Source organism: Oncorhynchus gorbuscha, linkage group LG06 (genome assembly GCF_021184085.1).
Source record: "Oncorhynchus gorbuscha isolate QuinsamMale2020 ecotype Even-year linkage group LG06, OgorEven_v1.0, whole genome shotgun sequence".
NCBI lineage: Eukaryota > Metazoa > Chordata > Actinopteri > Salmoniformes > Salmonidae > Oncorhynchus > Oncorhynchus gorbuscha.
The window spans coordinates 63,977,369-64,003,593 of NC_060178.1; the positions used below are offsets into that span (position 1 = coordinate 63,977,369).

Here is a 26,225-nt window from a genome sequence, read left to right on the forward strand (position 1 = left end):
AGCAGAATGGTGGCGTGCCACACCAGGTAGAGGTCGAACTATTAGGAATTTTTCGACGCCGATACCGATTTATTGGAGGACCAATAAAATATAAACAGTGGGGCAAAAAAGTATTTAGTCAACCACCAAATTGTGCAAGTTCTCCCACTTAAAAAGATGAGAGGCCTGTAATTTTCATATGCAGTTTAAAAAAAATATATAGTGTGTATTGATTTTAAGAAAGGCATTGATGTTTATGGTTAAGTACATTGGTGCAACGATTGTGCTTTTTTTCGCGAATGTGCTTTTGTTAAATCATTACCCATTTGGCGAAGTAGGCTATGATTCGAGTTAACAGGCACCGCATTGATTATATGCAACGCTGGACAAAATACTTAAACTAGTAATATCATCAACCATGTGTAGTTAGCTAGTGATTATGTTCGGATTGATTGTTTTTTACAAGGTAAGTTTAATGCTAGCTAGCACCTTACCTTGGCTCCTTGCTGCACTCGCGTAACAGATGGTCAGCCTGCCACGCAGTCTCCTCGTGGATTGCAATGTAATCGGCCATAATCGACATCCAGAAATGCAGATTACCGATTGTTATGAAAACTTGAAATTGGCCCTAATTAATCTGCTATTCTGATTAATCGATCAACCTCTAACACCAGGCCAAGAAGAGAATCGTGTAATACTGTCCCCCATCTTGCTGTGGTTATGAAATGTGGTTCTGAAAGTCATTGATGAAACCAGTGCCAGATTTGTCACAAATGCTCTGAGGATGTTTTGAACCATTACGCAATGGACATCTGGTTAATTGTCAGTAAGATTCTCGCTGAAGTATTTTCTTTCCCCTTGTCCTTTTAGTGATCGACCTGTTTAAGTGACCTCTCAGCATGATTCACACGGTTCTTTTTCATAAATTCTCTGGAATGGCTAATATCACCACATCAATCTCTCTGGATCAGTGGGGCTTGGCTTGGACAGATTGAGCAGAAATGAGAATTCTACACACACGCATGCATGCCAGCACACACACATACCAGTGCTCCCTCCAGCTGACCCGTACTTAGCCGCTGCTCACAGTCCCAACCCTGAATGCGAGTCCTGCAGGCCATTGTGCTCCGTTAGTGAATTACAGCTGGTTTTGTCTTCCAGTCTGATTACAGACGTGCATTCTGGTCAATATAATAAGTCGTCCACACTAAAACCATGCACTTTGGCCCCGGTCAGTACTCCATGTAACATGATCAAAAAGGCTAAACAATCCATTTGTCTGGAGAAGACTTGGGTGGATTCCAGCCGGTAGTCTCTTTGTACTAAACGTGCTGTTCCTGCTCTCGGTGTGTCTGAATGCATGCTGAATGTGATTGAGCCTGACCTGGCCACACCCTGAGAAAAAAAAGAATGTAACTAAAATAGAGAAACAGAGGAAATAGGAGAGAGGGAGACCTGCATTAAGTCGATTTCTGTTGAATTCGTATGGTAGCTCTTGAGTTGAGAATGTAATTGTTGTATTACACCAGCCTTATGGATGAGCCATCTGTGTAAACCTTACATGGAAATAAACAAGATGAAACATTGAACAACACTTATATGGTATAATCCAGGCCAAAATGGCCACATTTGAAATAAATGTATGGTATTGACAAATGTTTAAAGCACCTCTGTTTCACAAATGGGACAGAAAATCACATATGAATATCCCGGGACATGCAGTTCAGACAGAGAACCCATTTAGAGAGTATATGTTCGCCTACAGAACTCATGAATGTTGGTCAATTTCTAGAAATATTCCAAACCTGATTGGATTCCCTGCGATGTGCTACCGCACCATGGAAAATTACTCTCCCCTTAACAAAATGTGTCATGGCCCCCATAGTAAGACAGGCCCCATTTATAAAAGCGACAGATATAGCCAAAGGGTGCTTCCACTCTACCCTTAAGCAAGGGTCAGTGAGTTCAGAGAACTCCTTATGTGGTTTTCCCAGCACAATAAGGGTGTCTGTACTTGGAGGAGTACTGAATCCCTCCTTTTCTCTCCCTCTACCTCTCCCCGCTCTCTCTCTCTTTTATGGAGGATCATGCTGGGGGTTCTAACTGGTGGGCCATTCTCCAAGTTTATTAAAATCCAATTCACAATCACCCTTTTTTTCCATTTCCCCCAGAAAATCGACTGAAATGCTTCTACTGAAAGTCATTCTCCAGTGAAATGCACATAGTCTGTCTGTCTTATTTCCTGGTGAGAGCGTGTCAAGTGTGCGTGGTCATAAGAACCCTTTCTAATCAATTAGCCTAATTCTTAACCAGCAGTTGGCTGTAGGAGTGCCCAATTGATTTTGTGAATATAACCTTCCTAATATGATTTTTATCATGGTAATAAAATCTTGCCTGCCTTTCTGGGAAACAGTCAGATGTTTTCCCTCTTTCCTGGGTGTGCAGCACCCCTCCAAATAACTGAATGGCGTTAACTATAGGATTCACTGCAGTACCGATGACTGAAACGGTTAAAAATATTTGTTAAAGGGATCAGGCTCTTCTGCCAGCAGAGGGGGTGTGGTCTGGAAAAGGCCATGGAAGCCCACTTCTTTTTGACCAGCAGCACTAGTGTGCTGATGTGATGGCCCCTAAGGACAATATTGATATTTGAAGGAAAATCTAATGGATTTTCATTTTTAAATGGGCTGTAAATTGTTGGCTTGCTCCCTCAGTAGAGGGGGGGGAAATGCTTTCTTTCTAATATAAATGCACATGTCTTCGAAGATACGTTTTCCCTTGTACTATATAGTATAGTGGGATCAGTGAAAATACAAATATGTGCAATACATTGACCAATAGATAAGTCTACAGCAATTTTCTGTCATTGGTAGAGTTGCTGGACTCTACTTTTCTGTGGTGTTAATCCCCTTTTGTCAACCCAGTCTGTGATGTGCAGAGGTCCATGTCCATCTACTATTCAAGCTTATACCAAAAACACTTTTCGTCCAAACAAATATTCCACTTTGCCAGGTGTATTGTTTTTGCGTTGTAATTCCATTTGTTGGAGGTGAGTTCAGGGTTTTGTGGTGTGGAAGAGAGGGCTACGGTTACTCCATGAGGTAAAGGAATGCAATGAAAACCCAGAGTCCCTTGCGCCCAAAAGCACTCACCCTGAGCTGTGGGTAGATTGGGACGCTTCGACATGAACAGAGGCACTTCTCAAAGTGAAGGGAAGTGAAACCTGATCGTTATTCTACACTCTCCAAATCAGGGAGTACAGTACTCAAATCATCTCTTTTGAGAGGTTCAGTGTCTGTTGGCTTGTTTCAACATCTTGATTGAGCTTCCTTTAACTTCTTGGCACACCCATCCCTTTAGCGGGATCATTTTCGTCAACATCCGCTGAATTGCAGAGCTCCAAATTCAAATTAAATTACTAAAAATGTTTATTTTTTTGTGAAATCACAAGTGCAATATAGCAAAACACAGCTTAGCTTGTTGTTAATCCACCTGGCGTATCAGATTTCAAAAAAGCTTTTCGGCGAAAGCAAACCAAGTGTTTATGTAAGGACATCTCTCTCACCAGACAAAACATTACAAACAGCTAGCAGCAAAGCAGATTGGTCACGAAAGTCAGAAAAGCAATAAAAATGAATCGCTTAGCTTTGATCTTCGGATGTTTGCACTCACGAGACTCCCAGTTACAAAATAAATGTTTATTTTGTTCCATAAAGATTATTTTTATATCCAAAATACATTTACATTTACATTTAAGTCATTTAGCAGACGCTCTTATCCAGAGCGACTTACAAATTGGTGCATTCACCTTATGACATCCAGTGGAACAACCACTTTACAATAGTGCATCTAAATATTTTAAGGGGGGGGAGGGGGGGGGGTGAGAAGGATTACTTTATCCTATCCTAGGTATTCCTTATAGAGGTGGGGTTTCAGGTGTCTCCGGAAGGTGGTGATTGACTCTGCTGTCCTGGCGTCGTGAGGGAGTTTGTTCCACCATTGGGGAGCCAGAGCAGAGAACAGTTTTGACTGGGCTGAGCGGGAACTGTACTTCCTCAGTGGTAGGGAGGCGAGCAGGCCAGAGGTGGATGAACGCAGTGCCCTTATTTGGGTGTAGGGCCTGATCAGAGCCTGGAGGTACTGAGGTGCCGTTCCCCTCACAGCTCCGTAGGCAAGCACCATGGTCTTGTAGCGGATGCGAGCTTCAACTGGAAGCCAGTGGAGAGAGCGGAGGAGCGGGGTGACGTACCTCCATTTGGTTGGCGCGTTATGTTCAGAGGCTTGAGCACCCAGCTATGCACTGACGCAATGTGATCTTTCTCGATAATTTTTCTGAATAAAAGCCTGAAACTATGTCTAAAGACTGTTCAGACCATGTGGAAGCCATAGGAAAAGGAATCTGGTTGATATCCCTTTAAATGGAGGGAAGGCATGCAATGGAACAGGGAGCTTTCAAAATAGAAGGCACTTCCTTTTGGGATTTTCCTCAGGTTTTCGCCTGCAATATCAGTTCTGCTATACTCACAGATAATATTTTGACCGTTTTGGAAACTTTAGAGTTTTCTATGCATATTCTGGGCCTGAGAAATAGGCAGTTTCATTTGAGTACGTTTTTCATCCAAACATCAAAATACTGCCCCCTACACTCAAGAGGTTAACCAATGAGTGTATTGTGGTATTCCCAGACCAAATCAAAGCCTGATCATTGTTAGCAGAGAATGTTCAGTGTGCTGGCTCTGAGGGTCTTAAGGAGAAAAGCTCTTTCCCCCTCTCTCCCTGTCTCTCTCTCTCCTCCCCCTTCCCTCTGTTTCACTCCCTCCCTCCTTTCTCGCTCCCTCTCTCCCAGGCAGAGGAGATCCTGCATAGGGAGCTGGAGAAGGAGTCCTCCAGTCTGTAATGCTTGCTGGGAGACGTGGTGCTGGACCACCAATACTACAACCGGGCCTGGGAGCTGTCGAACCATCGCAGCGCATGCGCCATGCGCTCCAAGGCCCTGCTGTACCTCCGGGCCAAGGACTTCCAGCAGTGTGTGGAGTGCTTCAAGAAGTCACTCCGCATCACCACCATGCAGGTAAACTAACCTCTGATATGGCTAGCTCTGGGTAGGATATTTGAACAATTATTTGAGTCTCTGAAGTGGATTATTGTCATGTCAGGACTACTTATAGGGTGGAAGTCAACTACCTGACCTGCTGGTAACCTCTCTACAAGTGATATTTCCACATTTTTTAACGAATAGATGGATTCAATCAATCATTCAGTAGCACTTTAGAGTAGGTTGGCACCGTAAAGAGGAGAAAAGAGGAGTCAGTTTCACCCAGGCCATAGCGGAACAGAGGAAAGGGAAATCATTTCCTGTTTTCCTTCACTCTCCTGCCCTTTGTCCATATTTAATTCAGCAGGTCAGCCAGCAATAGGATGTTTTAATTGAGTTTGTTTTGACATAATGACACCCCCCTCCATTTTTCAAGGAGTTGTTGAAGTATTGCCAAGGAGATATGAGAGCCCTTGTAACCGATCACTCTGGCCATTCTTTGGAGAATGAAGATAAACAGAATATAGGGGAATATACTGTACATGCCAGTCTCCCACCTCCCTTTGATATGATCAATAAGATGTTGTGGTGAGAGGGGAAAGACACTGTGGCTCAGATATCAGAGCTGGGGGGGGAAACGAGGGTGAGAGAGCGAGAGGAAAAGAAAGGAAAATAGACGGGGAAGAGGGAAAGCGTAGATGGGTCCTGCCCGTTAGTTGCAAAGCGGGACCTGCCACTCCCCCCGTGACAGGTGGGCTTTCCTCCAAAGCAAACATACATGCACAGGAGGGACGCAACATGAGCCAACATGGCGCCCACACCTCTCCTGTGTGGACCCTGCCAGTGAGCGTGGTGGGGAAGTTTTGAACGCAGGACTCTTGAGAAAGTGTGGTAGGCTCAGCACGTTTTTACAGTGGATCAAGGGGGAGAGTTAGCATTTCGCACGAAGATAATACAGGATTCTCACCTGGAATAGAGAAATCTATCAAATGATTTTGCACTCAACATTTAACAGTTTATGATTCCTAAACACTGCTCACTGTGTTTGTCTTGTTTCTACCACTTGGTGGTTCACCCTGGGCTGTGCCTACTTTGCCCTGGAGGGCTATGAGGGAGCTGCCAGGGCCTTACAGACGTGTGTGTGGGACTGGAGCCAGATGTGAGTACATACTATATTACTACAACGCCTTCCTCCCTATGTCAGGCCTTACATCACCACGTACAATGCCTTCAGAAAGTATTCATACCCCTTGACTTATTCCACATTTTGTTGTTACAGCCTGAATTAAAAATGGATTAAATATATTTTTTCCTCCACACACACTGCCCCATAATGACAGTGAAAACATGTTTTTAGAAATGTTGGCAAATGAACTGCAGAAATATCTCATTTACATATGTATTCACACCAATGACTCAACACTTTGTAGGAGCCCCTTTGGCAGCGATTACAGCTGTGAGTCTTTCTGGGTAAGTCTCTAAGAGCTTTCCACACCTGGAGTCCACAACATTTTCCCATTTATTATTTTTTTAATTCTTCAAGCTCTGTCAAATCAGTTGTTGATCATTGCTAGACAGCCATTTCAGGTCTTGCCATAGATTGTCAGGTAGATTTAAGTCAAAACGTTAACTCGGCCTTTCAGGAACATTCACTGTCTTGGTAAACAATTCCTATGTAGATTTGACCTTGTGTTTTAGGTCATTTTCCTGCTGAAAGATTAATTATTATTCTCCCAGTATCTGGTGGAAAGCAGACTGAACCAGGTTTTCCTCTAGCATTTTGCCTTTGCTTAGCTCTATTCTGTTTCTTTTTCATCCTGAAAAACTTCCCACTATGCTTGAAAATATGGAGAGTGGTAATAAGTTGTATTGGATTTGCCCCAAACATAACACTTTGTATTCAGGACAAAAAGTTACTTGCTTTACCACAGTTTTTGCAGTATTACTTTAGTGCCTTGTTGCAAACTGGATGCATGTTTTGGAATATTTTTATTCTGTGTATCATTCCTTCTTTTCCCTCTGTCAATTAGGTTAGTATTGTGGAGTAACTACAATGTTGTTGATCCATCCTAAGTTTTGTCCCGTCCCAGCCATTAAACTCTGTAACTGTTTTAAAGTCACTATTGGCCTCATGGTGAAATCCTTGAGCAGTTTCCTTCCTCTCCGGCAACTGAAGGACGCCTGTATCCTTGTAGTTACTGGGTGTATTGATACACCATCTAACGTGTAATTAACAACTTGACAATGCTCAAATGGATGTTCCATGTCTGTTTTCTTCTTCTTTTTTCACCAACTACCAATAGGTGCCCTTTGTGAAGCATTGGAAAATCTCCCTGGTCTTTGTTGTTGAATCTGTTTTTGAAATTCTTGACTGGTTGACTTTACAGTTAATTGTATGTGTGGGGTACAGAGATTGTCGTCGTTAAAAAAACATGTTAAACACTATAATTGCACACCGAGTGAGTCCATGCAACTTATTATGTGACTTGTTAAGCACATTTTTCCTCCTGAACTTATTTAGACTTGCCATAACACACGGTTTGAATACTTATTGACTCAAGACGTTTCAGCTTTTCATTTTTTATTCATTTGTAAACATTTCGAAAAAATATAATTCCACTTTGACATTATGGGGTATTGTGTGTATGCCATTGATAATTTTTTTTAAATCGCAATTTAATCCGTTTTAAATTCAGGCTGTAATACAACAAAATGTGGAAGAAGTGAAGGGGTGTGAATACTTTCTGATGGCACTGTACAGGAAGACAGAGTGGATCACATGAATGTGCAGTGGGACCATTAAAATACCATTCCTCTCCCATTTTGTCACTCCCTCTACCCCCTCCCCCTCTATTTTTCCATTACTCTCACAAATGCGCACACATTCCCACACACAAACACACTCAGACAAACTGAGAACACGCCCTTACCTTAGCCCCAGTTATAACACTCTTGTCCTCCAGCAGTCTTTCCAATCCAACTTAATGACCCATACGGCACCTGTGTGCCCAATGCATCGGGAGGGAATGTACTCCTAGAGCACTCGGCAGAACCGATTTCTGCTCTGAGGGAGTTAGTCTTCTGCCACGGTATCTAAACAACCCTGTGCTTACTTGTGTGTAAACTGTTTTTCTCCCTCCCTCTCTTTTTCCTCCTTTAGAACACAGAGGCGTGGAACAACCTCTCCACGGCCTACATCCGCCTGAGACAGAAGTGAGTACTGTACAGTCGCACCCCCTGGGCCATTAACCTGTCAAAGATTGTACAGAATTAGGACTCTGGAAGATGTAGAATTCAGTCATACGTACCATCAACGAGTGACTGGCTCAATGTTCGAATGTCTCCTGGTTTTGAATTTAGGGTCCCTCAGTCTAGTCGAGAGCCTCCTCTCCCCAGCTCACAAACAATTGACTGGACTGGAGGTTCGCTTTAGGGTGAGGAATTATATTATTGAGCCAACTGGTCTTGGTGGCTCTCACTGCTACTCACTCACTTGGTCACTCACTCACCCGCCCATCCATCCACCCCCCTGGTGCCGGTTGACACAAGGCTAGAACAAAGACAGAGGACTCGAACGTTGATGTGATCAGCCCTGATATCCCTGAGTTTCCCAGGCCGCTACCCGTACTGATCAAGGACATGTGAGAGGGAATCGCACTGTCAGCCAGCAGGCCTCCATTCAACCTGACCGTATTGATTTTTGGCTGGAGAGGGGTATCAAAGAGTGGGGGTTGAGACGAGATGTTGTCTGTGGAAGGACATTACAACACTTATCAAACAGAACATCGCCAGCCTGCATAACCCCACAGATAGCACTGATTTACACACTAGTGAAACAGATTGATGTTTACAAGGTTGTTTTTATTCTCACCCCACTCCAACATCTCTGGTCATTAGTTTGGTCTCGTAACTGACTTCAATGCTTTTCAATTACTTCCCGAAACTCACCGGGCAGTAGTAATGGGAAAGATAACATCGTAGCGCCCTCCTGATTTTACCACAGGACCTAGGTACACCCCTGCTGACCCTGACGAGGGCATCAGACAGATTTGTTAAGCTTAAGTCAATTAGAACATTCTCACCCCTGCAAGATGGGCAGGTTCGCTTATTTCCCCTGAAAACCACCAGCTCTTGCTGGCAGGACTCTCTGTTTGGGAAGCAGGACTCGCCACTGTTTCTTTCTTGGGAAACTTTCCCCCCCTCAGCCCCTGTTCAAATCAGGTCTGTGCTTTCAGGCCTGAAATTAAAAAGTGTGGAGACTTCTACCTGGTTAGCGCATGGGCTAATTCAGTCGAAGCCTTCTCTGTTGAAGAGGCTGGAGCCTGTGGTGTGTGTGTGAGTGCAGGTGGATCAGAGGGAGAGAATCAGGGCGGTTGTGACAGCCCGGCGCTAACTATGTAGCCTGCGTCTCACTGAGGTGTCAGACACAGAGGGCAGGCAGCCATGTCAGTCATGCTTGGCTATGCTCCACCTCTGGACATCTGCTGAAGTTACAGAGATACTGGCACCTCACCTGAAATCGTGACTAATTACTGAACTGTAGAAATGACGGGTAGGACCGAATCCAAACTTAAAGGAATAGTGCGAGATTTTGATAATTATATTGAAGGTAGATTCGTGAACCAGTGCTAACTAGCTTACCTGTAGACTTCCAGTCATTGCGCTAACGCTGGTTAGCATTGACTCATGAAACTACCTTAAACTTCCTTCAAACTGTACATAAACATAATGGTATTCATGAGCTCATCTGACTCTGGGTAAGTAGAGAAAGGGCTTGTTTGCCAGAATCTTGCACTATCCCTTTGAGTAACTCAAATTGGTACAAATATCCCATTGACAGTAATGCATGATTTACTCCAAAGTCTGTGTGCATCGCAACTTAATATTAATTCCATAAGACTTTGTAAGCTGCTCCTGAAAAATATCATGAGCACCAGCCATGTAAAAACACTTCACTTGACACCACTAATTCCAGGCCCTGTCTGTCCCACTGTCTGTCAGGACCAACCTGCAGGATGCTCTGAAGTGTAACTATGAACACTGGCAGACCTGGGAGCACTTCATCGCTGCCGGTGTTGGAGTTTGCAGAGGCCATCAAGGCCTACAACCGCCTCATGGACCTGAGGGACAAATTCAAGGATGTACAGCTAAAGATAGTGCCCACGGACACAGATCTAGGATCAGTTATCCTGAAATCACAGCCTAAACCATTTAGGAGGAAATGCTAAATGGATCTTAGATCGGTGTCAGGGGGCGGTACGCGTAAAGCAACCTAGAATTTGAACATGCTGGACTCAATATGCCACCAGGAGCTTGCCTATAATGGCACAGTAATATCCTATTATTCAAGGAGTCGTGGCTGGACGAGAACCTGGTTAATATAAATCTAGCTGGTTTTTTCTATACATTGCAGGACAGACCGGCAACATCTCATAAACTCAAGGGTGGGGATGTATGTCTCTTTGTTAACAACAGCTGGTGCTCGATTTTGAATATTAAGGAAGTCTCGAGGTTCTGCTCACCTGAGTTAGAATACCTCATGATCAACTGTAGACCATACTATTTACCAAGAGTTTTCATCCATTTTTTGTAGCTGTCTATTTACCACCACAAACCAAGCTCTATAGGGTCATAAGCCAACAAGATAATATTCATCCAGAGGCAGCGCTCCTAGTGTCCGGTGATTTTAATGCAGGAAAACTGAAATCCGTTTTACCTCATTTCTACCAACGTCTCACCTATGCAACTAGAGGGGTCACCTTTACTGCACATACAGAGACTCATACAAAGCTCTCCCTCGTACTCCATTTGGCAAATCTGACCATAACGCTATCCTTCTGATTCCTGCTTACAAGCAAAAACTCAAACAGGAAGTACCAGTGACCCACTCAATTTGGAAGTGGTCTAGTGAAGCAGATGCTAAGCTACAGGACTGTTTTGCGAGAGCAGACTCAAATATGTTTTGGGATTCATCCAATGACATTGAGAAAAGAGTTTGCCACATCAGTCACCTGCTTCATTAATAAATGTATCGAAGACGTTGCCCCCACAGTTACCGTACATACATATCCCTACCAGAGGCCATGGATTACAGGCAACATCCACACTGAGGTAAAGGCTAGATCTGCCTCTTTCAAGGAGTGGGACACTAACCCAGTCGCTTATAAGAAATCCTGCTATGCCACTTCTCAAGCTCATTCCACGGAGGGCCAAGTGTCTGCAGGTTTTCTCTCCTCACTTATATTTGATTGATGAATTAAGATCACATATTAGTAAAGTACTTCCCTCACCTGGTTGTCTAGGTCTTAAACAAAACCCGAAGACACTAGCCCCTCCATAGAATGAGTTTGACACCCCTGCGCTACGCTCTCCGACAACCCTGTGGTCCTTCTGTAGCTCAGTTGGTAGAGCATGGCGCTTGTAACGCCAGGGTAGTGGGTTCGATCCCCGGGACCACCCATACGTAGAATGTATGCACACATGACTGTAAGTCGCTTTGGATAAAAGCGTCTGCTAAATGGCATATATTATTATTATTATTATAACCCACCAAGCAGGCAATGCATCAATATAGGACTAAGATCAAATCCTACTGCGCCGGCTTTGGCGCGCGTTGTATGTGGCAGGGCTTGCAAAATATCACAGATTACTGAGGGAAACCCAGCCACAAGCTGCCCAGTGACACAAGACTACCAGACGAGCTGAATGCCTTCTATGCTTGCTTCGAGGCAAGCGACACTGACCCATGCGTGAGAGCACCAACTGTTCCAGACACACGCTCTCTGTAGCCGACGTTAGTAAGACCTTTAAACAGGTTAACATTCACAAGACCGCAGGGACCGATGAATTACCAGGATGCATACCCAGAGCATGCACTGACCAGCTGGCAAGTGTCTTCACTGACATTTTCCACCTTTCCCAGAGCACATAGTTCCTGTGCCAACGAAAGATTACTTGTCTAAATGACTATCGCTCCGTAACACTCACATCTGTAGCCATGAAATTCTTTGAAAGGCTGGTCATGGCTCACATCAACACCATCGTCCCAGACACCCTGGACCCTCTCAAATTCGCATACCGCCAAACAAATCCACACCTACGTGAGAATGCTGTTCATTGACTGCAGTTCAACATTCAACACCATAGTACCCTTGGAACTCATCACTAAGCTAAGGTCCCTGGAACTGAACACCTCCCTCTGCAACTGGATCCTGGACTTTCTGACGGGGCCTCTGAGGTGCGTGCTTAGTCCCCTCCTATACTCCCTGTTCGCCTATAACTTGTGTGGCTGCGCACACATTAAGATTGCCGATGACACAATGGTGGTAGGCCTGATCACCGACAACGATGAGACAGCCTATAGGGAGAAGGTCAGAGGCCTGGCAGTGTGGTGCCAGGACAGCAACTTCTCCCTCGACAACAGTGAGACAAAGGAGCTGATCCTGGACTACAGGAATTGGAGGGTTGAGCCACGCCCCCATTCACATCGAGGCTGTAGTGGAGCGGGTCGAGAGCTTCAAGTTCTTCGGTGTCCATATCACAAGGATCTATCATGGCCCAAACACACCAACACAGTCGTGAAAAGGTCATGACAACGCCTCTTCCCCATCAGGAGGCTGAAGAGCTGGCATGAGGCTGAAGAGCCTCAAAATGTCTACAGCTGCACCACGGAGAGCGTCTTGACTGGCTGCATCACCACTGTGTTTGCGAACTGCTTGGCATCCGACCTCAAGGCACTACAGAGGGTAGTGCATACGGCCCAGTCAGTACATCATCCAGGTGGTGTCAGGCCCAAAAAATGTATCCAGCCACCAAGACTCCAGCCACCAAGCCACAAACTGTTCTCTCTGCTACCGCACAGCAAGCCGTACCAATGCACCAAGTCTGGAAGCAACAGGACCCTGAACAGCGTTTACCCCCAAGCCATAAGACTTCTAAACAAGACTGATAAATAGCTCATAAAATGGCAACCACGGCTGCCCACATTTACCTTTTTTGTACTAACTCTCTTGCGCTGACTATGCACACACACTGGACTCTACCCAGACACTCACACATACTTACACTGACGCCCCAATATGCACACACACACACACTACATACGCCAACACACACAACATGCACACACAATTTCACACTATATATACACTGCTGCTAGTCACTTTACCCCTACCTACATAGCTACCTCAATTACCTTGTACCCCTGCACATCAACTCGGTACTGGTATTCCCTTTGTATAGCCATGTTATTTTCTACTCCCTATATATAATCATGTTATTTTCCCTATATATAGCCATGTTTTCTACTCCCTATAGACATATATATATATATATAGACATATAGACCTATCATTGTTATTTTTACTCTATTTATATTCGTTATTCTCTGTCAACTCTGCATTGGAAAAGGACCTTAACTTCTTGCCTCGAGCCAACCCGGGATCATGACTACAGCCTCAAGCCCATTACCATAACGCAACGTTAACTATTCATGAAAATCGCAAATGAAATGAAATCAATATGCTAGCTCTCAAGCTTAGCCTTTTGTTAACAACACTGTCATCTCAGATTTTCAAAAATATGCTTCTCAACCATAGCAAACAAGCATTTAGCGTTTAGCATTTAGCATTAGCATTAGCAGGCAACATTTTCACAAAAACCAGCAAAAACATTCAATAAATCATTTACCTTTGAATAACTTCGGATATTTTCAATGAGGAGACTTTCAGTTAGATAGCAAATGTTCAGTTTTCCTGAAAGATTATTTGTGCAGGAGAAATCGGTCCGTTTTCTGCGTCATGTTTAGCTACCAAAAAATTCATTCATCCAAACGCCAAACTTTCTTCCACATTAACTCCATAATATCGACTGAAACATGTAAACGTTGTTTAGAATCAATCCTCAAGGTGTTTTTCACATATCTCTTCATGAGATATCATTCCTGGAAGTCTCCTCTCTGTCTCAATCACATGGATGAATCAAATCAAATCAAATTTTATTTGGAAATGAGCAGCTTGGAGCAGCTTGGAGATTACGCAACCATTTCAACAAAGGACACCGGGCGGACCCCTGGTAAATGTAGTCTATTATGGCCAATCTTCCAATGATATGCCTACAAATGCGTCACAATGCTGCAGACAACTTGGAGAAACGATAGAAAGGGCAGGCTAATTCGTGGCGCTTTCACAGCCATATAAGGAGACAATGAAAAACAGAGCGTCAATCCTGCTCATTTCCTGTTTGAAGTTTCATCTTGGTTTCGCCTGTTGCATCAGTTCTGGGGCACTCACAGATAATATCTTTGCAGTTTTGGAAACGTCAGAGTGTTTTCGTTCCAAAGCTGCCAATTATATGCATAGTCGAGCATCTTTTCATGACAAAATATTGCGCTTAAAACGGGCACGTTTTTTAATCCAATAATGACATAGCGCCCCCATACTTTGAAGAGGTTAAGTAAGCATTTCACTGTTAGTCTACACCTGTTGTCTATGAAGCATGTGACATAAAATTGGATTTGATTTCACCATACACCTCATCTGCTTGTTCTACCGTGCTGCCCCTCTAATAATGCGTGTTTAACAGTAGCCGCGCAGGTCTTCCGGAGGAGGAGGAGCGACAGAGAAGTCTGTGTCATTTGGGATTCAACCTCCATAATTTACCAGGGCACAGAAGGGTGCACTCAACCTCCTCTCTCCGCCTCTTAGCTCTTAGCTCCATCACAAAACCCAGGGCCACCCAGGGGAATGAAAAATATGAGGGAGGTTGTAATCTGTTTGAGAAAAGCCACCGCCACCTGCTACCACCTCTTTAATACTGAAATCACTTGGGTCAGGGAGCCCGATCATTCGGAGACCTGAACCTTCTAGACCTCCATGACAACACACCACTTGAACACCAGTCTCTTATTTTGCTGAGGCTCTTATCCCCACGATGTCTAATGGAATGTCAGGTGTCGATATTGAAATGGGATCCGTAGGACCCTGCTCACATTCTCTGAAGATGTCCCTGCAAAATGTCCACGCCAATAGTTGTACCCTGCCTGCTAGGCTTATCAGGGACTTTCATTTGGTTTCATTTTCAAAAATTTACATGTACAATCAGTGAATCATCACTCGCTAATTAGAAATCCACCGACGCATACTAAATAGAAACTTTACCCGGCGACTTCGAATAAACAAGTCCTAACATCGCCACTGAGCAGAACGGCAATATAAGTCCTCTGTCCCGGACTACATATGGTCTGCCTTCAGAGCAATTCACTTTAAAGATGTTTCGGTCTGAATGTGAACGCTCTAAATAACAAACAGATCTTTAGATGTCTGGAGGTTGGGGCTGGGTGCTCCTGGGTGCACAGTCATAATACCCAGCCCTTGCTTCGTCTTGCACCACCACTGTTGTGCCACTTAACATTCACAGCCATGTTTGGAGCTGTTTCATTGCCTTTCCTAATTAGCTTGGCAAAGTCAGTAGGGGTTTGCTCAAAAAGTGTTATTTTACTTTCCTTTCCTGCCCGCTCTCCCTCTTTTACTCTTCTTTCGCTCAATGGATTCATTTATGCTTGGCAAGATGCTAGTGCCTCATAAATTAGGGTCGGAGATGTAAAAGCACACAAGTTGAAAAGGTCACAACCAGCCACCCGCTGTTGAGAAGGATATGTCCCAGTAATTGGGATCTAGATTCACATTCTTTAACTGTTTTCCCACAGTGTTCATTCTCTTTATTTTGCCTTCTGCCCTTTACTCTCTGGGTTGCGTACGGAGGATGGGTCAGTTCCTAAGGCCCCAGCTTATTTGGCTTTTGAGCATCAAATTAAAATGTGTTCCCATCCGGTTTATGAGTGCTTACTGTGGTTGTCTGATACCCTAGCCTCTCTCCACTCACACAATGTGCATAGTTTGGTGGGGCTATTTGAGTTGCTGACATTGTAAAGTCTCTTTTACCCCCCCATGCCATGCCCCTCCTCCCGTCCTCAACTCAGCACTGTATCATTTAAAAGCGCTCGTATTTTTAGTGTAGGCTATATTCGGCACCCTATTTTTAGGCATGCCTGACTCGCGTCATTGAATTGTATTCTTGGAAGTGCTTGTTTGTCACCAATGTCTTTTCCTTTCCCCTCCTTCACTTGTTCTGACCTCATATTTTGTTTATTTTCTTCCATTTTGTTTACTTCCTGTGACTGTTTTTCGTGTATACTGGACTGTATGTCAGAGTGGGAGAGAGTATTTTACAACTGTACTCCCTATGGGCCATGACCAGGTCTCTGCAGTTTATTAAATGCATTGGTAGCACTCGTGCTCCCAACTTAAAGCGAGGAGCACAACATAACATTTGGAGCACCAGAAGATGGTAATATTTTGAAATTGATTGGTATATAGCATGTATTGAGCCTTTATGAATTCTAGCTACTTGTGAAGCACATGTTGTGCCCTAAAAATGAATCTGTAGCACCGTAAAGACGCTTGTTTATTATAAAAGCTACAATGTTGATGATATCTGTCATTGAGAGAAAGTCATTGGTGGAATATTAGGTTTCTACATTGTGTAAATGCACTACCTATTGAGATTCATTACATTTGATCCCTAAAAAAGAAACAATATTCATTTTGAACTAAAGGTTTGTAAAGTACATTTGGACGTTTGACATTCTGAAACAAAGGACTTTGACGTCAGTAGGGCAAACAGGCAAGCAACTTCAGCATATTTCTATACCAGAGGTCATTGAAAGAACCAGGAACAACGGATGTTTATTTTTTTGATGAAATCGATAGCCCATTGCCTAATACCAGAATTAAGATGGACCTGCCTATTCATTAATATAGGCATCTGAAATAAAAAAAGAAATGTCTTGAGCATCCACATGTGATTGGCCTATGATTTGCGCTTCACATTCGCAACATTGATCATGCAATGCATGCATGCACTAAATTGGTGGCTTTAATCTTGTTGCGTAATAAGCAGTTGAAAAATGTATCAAATGAATTTACTGGAACATGACAGCCAACCAAATGTAGGATACCTCATTTGAACCACTTAGTGCTACTTATAGATTTATTGAAATGACCGTAGCAGTAATTGAAAGTTGGCTATGGCGCTGAAAATGTGGAGACGAGGGCGCACAAGTCTATTACAAGCGGCGTCTAGCTAAATGTAATGTAAACAGGAGAATGGCGCATTTCCGTGTACACCAGCTCTGCACCATTTACATTTACATTACATTTAAGTCATTTAGCAGACGCTCTTATCCAGAGCGACTTACAAATTGGTGCATTCACCTTATGACATCCAGTAGAACAGTCACTTTACAATAGTGCATCTAAATCTTAAAGGGGGGGGTGAGAAGGATTACTTATCCTATCCTAGGTATTCCTTAAAGAGCTGGGGTTTCAGGTGTCTCCGGAAGGTGGTGATTGAGTCCGCTGTCCTGGCGTCGTGAGGGAGTTTGTTCCACCATTGGGGGGCCAGAGCAGCGAACAGTTTTGACTGGGCTGAGCGGGAACTGTACTTCCTCAGTGGTAGGGAGGCGAGCAGGCCAGAGGTGGATGAACGCAGTGCCCTTGTTTGGGTGTAGGGCCTGATCAGAGCCTGGAGGTACTGAGGTGCCGTTCCCCTCACAGCTCCGTAGGCAAGCACCATGGTCTTGTAGCGGATGCGAGCTTCAACTGGAAGCCAGTGGAGAGAGCGGAGGAGCAGGGTGACGTGAGAGAACTTGGGAAGGTTGAACACCAAACGGGCTGCGGCGTTCTGGATGAGTTGTAGGGGTTTAATGGCACAGGCAGGGAGTTGCAGTAATCCAGACGGGAGATGACAAGTGCCTGGATTAGGACCTGCGCCGCTTCCTGTGTGAGGCAGGGTCGTACTCTGCGGATGTTGTAGAGCATGAACCTACAGGAACGGGCCACCGCCTTGATGTTAGTTGAGAACGACAGGATGTTGTCCAGGATCACGCCAAGGTTCTTAGCGCTCTGGGAGGAGGACACAATGGAGTTGTCAACCGTGATGGCGAGATCATGGAACGGGCAGTCCTTCCCCGGGAGGAAGAGCAGCTCCGTCTTGCCGAGGTTCAGCTTGAGGTGGTGATCCGTCATCCACACTGATATGTCTGCCAGACATGCAGAGATGCGATTCGCCACCTGGTCATCAGAAGGGGGAAAGGAGAAGATTAATTGTGTATCGTCTGCATAGCAATGATAGGAGAGACCATGTGAGGTTATGACAGAGCCAAGTGACTTGGTGTATAGCGAGAATAGGAGAGGGCCTAGAACAGAGCCCTGGGGGACACCAGTGGTGAGAGCGCGTGGTGAGGAGACAGATTCTCGCCACGCCACCTGGTAGGAGCGACCTGTCAGGTAGGACGCAATCCAAGCGTGGGCCGCGCCGGAGATGCCCAACTCGGAGAGGGTGGAGAGGAGGATCTGATGGTTCACAGTATCGAAGGCAGCCGATAGGTCTAGAAGGATGAGAGCAGAGGAGAGAGAGTTAGCTTTAGCAGTGCGGAGCGCCTCCGTGATACAGAGAAGAGCAGTCTCAGTTGAATGACTAGTCTTGAAACCTGACTGATTTGGATCAAGAAGGTCATTCAGAGAGAGATAGTGGGAGAGCTGACCAAGGACAAGAGAGTTTGAGAGAAAAGAAAGAAGGGATACTGGTCTGTAGTTGTTGACATCGGAGTGTAGGTTTTTTCAGAAGGGGTGCAACTCTCGCTCTCTTGAAGACTGAAGGGACGTAGCCAGCGGTCAGGGATGAGTTGATGAGCGAGGTGAGGTAAGGGAGAAGGTCTCCAGAAATGGTCTGGAGAAGAGAGGAGGGGATAGGGTCAAGCGGGCAGGTTGTTGGGCGGCCGGCCGTCACGACGCAAGATTTCATCTGGAGAGAGAGGGGAGAAAGAGGTCCGAGCACAGGGTAGGGCAGTGTGAGCCGAACCAGCGGTGCCGTTTGACTTGGCAAACGAGGATCGGATGTCGTCGACCTTCTTTTCAAAATGGTTGACGAAGTCATCTGCAGAGAGGGAGGAGGGGGGGGGGATTCAGGAGGGAGGAGAAGGTGGCAAAGAGCTTCCTAAGGTTAGAGGCAGATGATTGGAATTTAGAGTGGTAGAAAATGGCTTTAGCAGCAGAGACAGAGGAGGAAAATGTAGAGAGGAGGGAGTGAAAGGATGCCAGGTCCGCAGGGAGGCGAGTTTTCCTCCATTTCCGCTCGGCTGCCCGGAGCCCTGTTCTGTGAGCTCGCAATGAGTCGTCGAGCCACAGGGCGGGAGGGGAGGACCGAGCCGGCCTGGAGGATAGGGGACATAGAGAGTCAAAGGATGCAGAAAGGGAGGAGAGGAGGGTTGAGGAGGCAGAATCAGGAGATAGGTTGGAGAAGGTTTGAGCAGAGGGAAGAGATGATAGGATGGAAGAGGAGAGAGTAGCGGGGAGAGAGAGCGAAGGTTGGGACGGCGCGATACCATCCGAGTAGGGGCAGTGTGGGAGGTGTTGGATGAGAGCGAGAGGGAAAAGGATACAAGGTAGTGGTCGGAGACATGGAGGGAGTTGCAATGAGGTTAGTGGAAGAACAGCATCTAGTAAAGATGAGGTCGAGCGTATTGCCTGCCTTGTGAGTAGGGGGAAGGTGAGAGGGTGAGGTCAAAAGAGGAGAGGAGTGGAAAGAAGGAGGCAGAGAGGAATGAGTCAAAGGTAGACGTGGGGAGGTTAAAGTCGCCCAGCACTGTGAGAGGTGAGCCGTCCTCAGGAAAGGAGCTTATCAAGGCATCAAGCTCATTGATGAACTCTCCGAGGGAACCTGGAGGGCGATAAATGATAAGGATGTTAAGCTTGAAAGGGCTGGTAACTGTGACAGCATGGAATTCAAAGGAGGCGATAGACAGATGGGTAAGGGGAGAAAGAGAGAATGACCACTTGGGAGAGATGAGGATCCCGGTGCCACCACCCCGCTGACCAGAAGCTCTCGGGGTGTGCGAGAACACGTGGGCGGACGAAGAGAGAGCAGTAGGAGTAGCAGTGTTGTCTGTGGTGATCCATGTTTCCGTCAGTGCCAAAAAGTCGATGGACTGGAGGGAGGCATAGGCTGAGATGAACTCTGCCTTGTTGGCCGCAGATCGGCAGTTCCAGAGGCTACCGGAGACCTGGAACTCCACGTGGGTCGTGCGCGCTGGGACCACCAGATTAGGGTGGCCGTAGCGGCCACTGCTGAAGTAGGTGTGGAGCGTTTGTATGGTCTGTGCAGAGAGGAGAGAACAGGGATAGACAGACACATAGTGGACAGGCTACAGAAGAGGCTACGCTAATGCATCATAAACCTACACAATTATCTTGGATACGAAGACAGCTATGTAGCTAGCTAACACTACACTAATCAAGTCGTTCAGTTGAGTGTAATAGTTACTACAGTGCTGCTAATCGGTGGGCGTTTGCAAGCTGGCTAGCTGCTGGACAAATAGCAGTGAAGACTACGTTAGGACGACGAAATACGTCCCATTTAGGGATTTAATTTGTTACACATTTTCAACTCTAGGGATTTGAGTGACTTACGAGGATACGCTCTGTATTTTCGCTCTAGTGAGAAATGATGGGTTAAGTTAAATGTCTATGAACACACACTCACGCATTCTTTAAGACAGAAAATCGAAATCGACACTCAGATGAATCCTGTCTGAGACCTTCCAGGCAAAAATTAGCTTCAGACACTGAGGTGTCCCAGTGGCAGAAGAGAGCTGTCAATCAACATTAACACTAATTTACCCAGCACCGCCCCCCTTGATTTTCCTCCAACACACAGACTCCCATCAACGACTGTGCCAGTATGGCAGCTAACTGATAAGTCAGACCAACCCCTTCTCAGAGCCAGTAGACAGAGGGAAACCCTGTTTATGGGTGTTGGCATGCCTTTCACAGCTTTCTACTGTGACATATTTACATTTACATTAAAGTCAGACGCTCTTAGACTTATTGGTGACCTTATGACATCCAGTGGAACAACCACTTTACAATAGTGCATCTAAATATTTTAAGGGGGGGGGGGGGGTGAGAAGGATTACTTTATCCTATCCTAGGTATTCCTTAAAGAGGTGGGGTTTCAGGTGTCTCCGGAAGGTGGTGATTGACTCCGCTGTCCTGGCGTCGTGAGGGAGTTTGTTCCACCATTGGGGAGCCAGAGCAGCGAACAGTTTTGACTGAGCTGAGCGGGAACTGTACTTCCTCAGTGGTAGGGAGGCGAGCAGGCCAGAGGTGGATGAACGCAGTGCCCTTATTTGGGTGTAGGGCCTGATCAGAGCCTGGAGGTACTGAGGTGCCGTTCCCCTCACATATTTATTGTACCCTGCCTCTCACTGCATTATCTGACATACACACTGATATACTTTTTTCTCCCTCTGGCCCACAGACACAGTGGTAAGAAAAGTATGTGAACTCTGGAATTACCTAGATTTCTGCATAAATTGGTCATCAAATTTGATCTGATCTTAATTTAAGTCACAACAATAGACAAACATAGTGTGCTTAAACTAATAAAACACAAATTGTTGTATTTTTCTTGTCTATATTGAATACATCATTTAAACATTCACAGTGTAAGTTGGGAAAAGTATGTGAACCCCTAGGCTAATGACTTCTCCAAAAGATCATTGGAGTCAGGACAGCTAACCTAGAGTCCAATCAATGAGACGAGATTGGAGATGTTGATTAGAGCTGCCTTGCCCAATAAAAAACTATTCACAAGAAGCATTGCATGATGTGAACCATGCCTCGAACAAAAGAGATCTCAGAAGACCTAAGATTAAGAATTGTTGACTTGCATAAAGCTGGAAAGGGTTACAAAAGTATCTCTAAAAGCCTTCATGTTCATCAGTCCACGGTAAGACAAATTGTCTATAAATGGAGAAAGTTCAGCACTGTTGCTACTCTCCCTAGGTGTGGCTGTCCTGCGAAGATGATGCTCAATGCGGTTAAGAAGAATCCTAGAGTGTCAGCTAAAGACTTAGAGAAATCTCTGAAACATGCCAACATCTCTGTTGACGAGTCTACGATAAGTAAAACACTAAACAAGAATGGTGTTAATGGGAGGTCACCATGGAAGAAGCCACTGCTGTCCAAAAAAAACATTGCTGCAAGTCTGAAGTTTGCAAAAGTACACCTGGATGTTCCACAGTGCTACTGGCAAAATATTCTGTAGACAGATGAAACTACAGTTGAGTTGTTTGGAAGTAACACACAACACTATGTGTGGAGGAAAAAAAGATACAGCACACCAACATCAAAACCTCATCCCAACTGTAAAGTCTGGTGGAAGGAGCATTATGGTTTGGGGCTGCTTTGCTGCATCAGGGTCTGGACAGCCTGCTATCATCGACGGAACACTGATTTCCCAAGACATTTTTCAGAAGAATGTAAGGCTATTCGGCAATTAAAGCTCAACAGAAGTTAGGTGATGCAACAGGACAATGACCCAAAACACAGAAGTAAATCAACAACAGAATGTCTTCAACAGAAGAAAACACACCTTCTGGAGTGGCCCAGTCAGAGTCCTGACCTCAACCCGATTGAGATGCTGTGGCTTGACCTCGAGAGCAGGTCACAACAGACATCCCAATAATATTGCTGAACTGAAACCGTTTTGTAAAAAAGAATGGTCCAAAATTCCTTCTGACTTTTGTGCAGTTCTGATCCGCAACTACAGAAAACATTTGGTTGAGGTTATTGCTGCCAAAGGAGGGTCAACCAGTTATTGAATCCAGGGTTCACATACTTTTCCCACCCTGCACTGTGAATGTTTACACAGTGTGTTCAATAAAGACATGAAAACATATAATTGCTTTTGTTACTAGTTTACGCAGTCTGTGTTTGTCTATTGTTGTGACTTTGATGAAGATCGGATCAAATTTTCTGACCAATTTATGCGAAAATCCAGGTAGTTCCGAAAGGTTCACATACTTTTTCTTGCCACTGTATACACTGGCACCCTATCTGAGGGTCAGGAGAGGGGTGTAGGGAGATATTTGCCACACCGTTATGGTATACAGAATTACATTTGTTCCAGCATCTGAGGACCTGCTCATATATTGAAAGTTTACATTTTAAAGACAGAGGTGGGGGAGAGGTAATTTTGTATTTTTAATTTTGTATTTTTAAATTGAATCCTTATTTAACTAAGCAAACAAAATCTTATTTACAATGACGGCCAAACCCGGACAATGCTGGGCCAGTTGAGACTCCCAATCACGACCGGATGTGATACAGCTTGAACTTACACTGTGAAAACTTGGAGCACCCAAGAGACTCTGAAGACGAGTCATTTGTTACACGGGAGTGTTGAGAAGGGGAATAAAACGTTTTAAAAATCAGAACTCCCGTGGAATGCCAATAGGTAGTGAGCTGTAGTGAAAGGGGGAGAGAATCCTGGATTCCACATACTTTTGTAGGTGTCTGGGTGGCTTGACTATCAGTTGTATGATTAGGGTGGTAGTGAGGAGAGGAGTCTGGTTTGGACCAGATCCAACCCTCTGGTTTAGTGTGAACGGGGCCTTTCCACTCCCTCCTGCCTGTTGATGTTCACACCACTTGAAGCTATCAGATCCACTTCCTTACAGATTCTCTTCCTCCTCCACCGGCGGGCAGGCCACAGTCAACTGGAGACAAAACAATAATATAGGCGCGCATTAGCAGAGGCAGTGTTGCCCGCCCGCCATCTGCGTGCAGCTGAACTGACAGCCCATTTAACTAAAAGCTGGGTCATTTGATCACTTGGTGTCAAGACTCTCTGGGGTGTCTTTAAATGTCCTCTTTAGACGTGCAGTTTGGGAAGAGATTTTCAAACACACAATCATACTACAAGAAATGCATTTGCTCTGTTGATTCAGTCCCTGTGAAGGTGAAATCCCTCCCTGTGAGTGGTTGTATGGATATGTACAGTAGGCTAGAGATGTCATGTTTGGCTGAAATGTTACTGTGAACAATCAGAAGTGGGATACAGTAAAAAATAATTTTAAAAATCCTTAGCTCAGCAAGGAGCTTCCTGTTAGTTCCACAACTTCAACGGGAGCAGGCCTAGCTGACTTCTGGGAAACCACTCGCCCAGGCACGCATGTGGGAGACATGCACACACTCTCAAAGTTTAGCATGGGGACACCCACACACACGCACGCACGCCAATACATAGGGAGACACACACAACTTGCAGTTTAACCCCACACACAAAGGTAGCCTAGTGGTTAGGGCATTGGGCCAGTAACCGAAAGGTTGACGGATCGAATCCCTGAGCTGACAAGGTAAAATAAAATGTTCTGCCGCTGAGCAAGGCGGCTAACCCACTGTTCCCCAGGCGCCTAAGACGTGGATGTCGATTAAGGCAGCCCCCGCACCTCTCTGATTCAGAGGGGAAAGGTTAAATGCGGAAGACACATTTCAGTTGAAGGCATTCAGTTGTACAACTGACTAGGTATCCCCCCTTTCACAAACCCCTCCATTCCAGACCACAAATACCCACACACACACTGCCCAGATATGCATGATGAGACACACACATACTACACAAACACAGGGGAGATATCTCCAACCCTTAGGCCCCACCTTTCATCCATTTGAGGTCTCTCGCGCCTTTCCCCTACCTCTACTGAGCGTGCTCAGACTGGAGTGTTGGTATTCAATGCAGTGCATGAGGGCTTCAAAAATAACATTCCCCTGTACAGACAGAATGAGGCCCAGAACGCTGCTGCACTTCCTGGCTTTTAGTGGAGCACATGGACAGACGTTTTAAGGTCTGTTTGAGGTCTCTTATTTTGAGTGAGATCATCCTCTACTGTCTCGCCCGCTCGTTGCTTATGGAACACAAATAGGTAACTGCCAAAATAAAGGAAACACCAATGTAAAGTGTCTTAATAGGGTTTTGGGCCACCACGAGCCAGAACAGCTTCAATGCACCTTGGCAGAGATTCTACAAGTGGGGGGGTCTCAGGTGCCGCTCCAGAATCTCCCATAAGTGTTCAATTGGGATGAGATCTGGTGACCAAGACGACAATGGCATATGGTTTACATAATTTTCATGCTCGTCAAACCATTCAGTGACCACTCGTGCTCTGTGGATGGGGGAATTGTCATCCTATCGAGGCATAGCCATGGTAGCGAAAAAAATGTCCTGCGCATAATTTTTATGCATGACCCTAAGCATGATGGGGTGTTAATTGCTGCTTTCAATATACCTTGTACCCCTTATTTAATCAAGTGTTTCTATTATTTTGTCAGTTACCTTTATGTTGGTGTTTGGGTTACTACATGATTCCATAGTTTTGATGTGTTCACTATTATTCTACAATGTAGAAAGAAAAAAAAAATATTTAAACCCTGGAAGGAGTAGGTGTGTCCAAACTTTTGTGTGTGTGTGTGTGTGTGTGTGTGTGTGTGTGTGTGTGTGTGTGTGTGTGTGTGTGTGTGTGTGTGTGTGTGTGTGTGTGTGTGTGTGTGTGTGTGTGTGTGTGTGTGTGTGTGTGTGTGTGTGTGTGTGTACAGTTGAAGTCTGAAGTTTACAACCACTCCAGAAATTTCTTGTTAACAAACTATAGTTTTGGCAAGTCGGAGAGGACATCTACTTTGTGCATGACAAGTCATTTTTCCAACAATTGTTTACAGACAGATTATTTACTTATAATTACTTGTATCACAATTCCAGTGGGTCGGAAGTTTACATATACTAAGTTGACTACGTGCCTCTTTGCTTGACATCATGGGAAAATCAACAACAACAACAAATTGTGGATTTCCACATGTCTGGTTCATCCTTGGGAGAAATTTCCATACGCCTGAAGGTAGCACGTTCATCTGTATAAACAATAGTACGCAAGTATAAACACCACGGGACCACGCAGCCGTCATACAGCTCAGGAAGGAGATGTGTTCTGTCTCCTTGAAGATGAACGTACTTTGGTGCAGTAAAATGAGTCCTATGTTGACATAACCTGAAAGGCCGCTCAGCAAGGAAGAAGCCACTGCTCCAAAACCACCATTTAAAAAAAAGCCAGACTACGGTTTGCAGCTGAACATGGGGACAAAGATCGTACTTTTTGGAGAAATGTCCTCTGGTCTGATGAAACAAAAATAGAACTGTTTTGCCATAATGACCATCATTATGTTTGGAGGAAAAGGGGGGGGGGCTTGCAAGCCGAAGAACACCATCCCAACCGTGAAGCACGGGGTTGGCAGCATCATCGGGGCGGCAGGGTAGTCTA

At 45.0% G+C, this 26,225-nt stretch overlaps 1 protein-coding gene across 4 annotated transcripts in view; it reads left to right on the forward strand.

Moving 5' to 3' along the window:
- The first annotated feature begins 4,596 nt into the window (after positions 1–4,596).
- LOC124038227 (tetratricopeptide repeat protein 27-like) overlaps positions 4,597–26,225 on the forward strand; it is a 31,238-nt gene continuing 9,609 nt past the window's right edge. For 3 of the 4 annotated variants that reach the window (XR_006839330.1, XR_006839329.1, XM_046353821.1), the window contains exons 1-3: positions 4,597–5,050; positions 6,118–6,173; positions 8,175–8,227. The gene's annotated coding sequence lies outside the window, so the exon portion shown is untranslated. Of the gene's footprint in view, positions 5,051–5,612; positions 6,174–8,174; positions 8,228–26,225 lie in introns of those variants that run through there. The other variant, XM_046353822.1, reaches the window with a different exon arrangement.